Here is a 921-nt window from a genome sequence, read left to right as displayed (position 1 = left end):
CTTCCAAAATGCTAATTCAAATTCGGTGTTTAGTTTGATGCTTTTGAATCCAACTGTTGCAGTTGAAACCGCATGAGCAGGTCCAACTGTAGCAGTTGGAATTACATCCAAATTTGCCGCAACTTCAACAGCAGTAGCTAAGCTTACCTCCATGATTTCTTTTTAAACAAAAAATAATATTCTCTTTTTGTATTAGAGGTGATCTCACCGCCATGTTATAAAAGGGTAAAATTTTACAAACTCACTTATCACTTCTCAACTATATACAACTAAACAAATTATTTATAATCACAATACTTTATACTGTATCTATTCAAACGAGATAAATATAGTTGGTGTGACCCCCCAATAGTCTCACATCAGATGAAAATAGAATTATTATGGGGTATATAAGAGAACTCCATCATAATAATAATAACTGAGCTTAAACATTTTAAACCGGTGGTTTTGGCCCAACGAGTTATTATTGCTAGTATATCAGATCTTACAGTTAGAACTGTATGCATCGTTAATGCACTACATTCCTAATTACATTAAACCAAATGGTCTCTTAAACTTGGAAGCGCTTATCATCCACCAACACTAGGCTTATACATTATAAAACAAAGGGCTTTTTTTGCAAATAGCCCCCTGAGTAATTTTTATTTTAAAAATAGCCCTATCAAAATTAAAATTACAAAAATGGCCCTCTCTCTGCCACGCAGGCGCTACGTCAGCACCACGCGAGCAGGGCTGGGGCCAGGGTATTAAGTTGAACACGGTGAATCATTCACCGTGTCTAAACACGGTGAATGGTTCACCGTGTTTCTTACGTATTTTTTGTATATTGAAAAGTGGAATAAGGAGTAGGGATGTCAATAGGTATGGATATTCGAAATATTATCCGAATCCAAACCCGAATAAATTATATATATATATATA

This window comes from Ananas comosus, linkage group 14 (assembly GCF_001540865.1).
Source record: "Ananas comosus cultivar F153 linkage group 14, ASM154086v1, whole genome shotgun sequence".
NCBI classification, from domain to species: Eukaryota; Viridiplantae; Streptophyta; class Magnoliopsida; order Poales; family Bromeliaceae; genus Ananas; species Ananas comosus.
The sequence above is the reverse complement of the archived record's forward strand: the minus strand, read 5'-3'. Positions refer to the sequence as shown.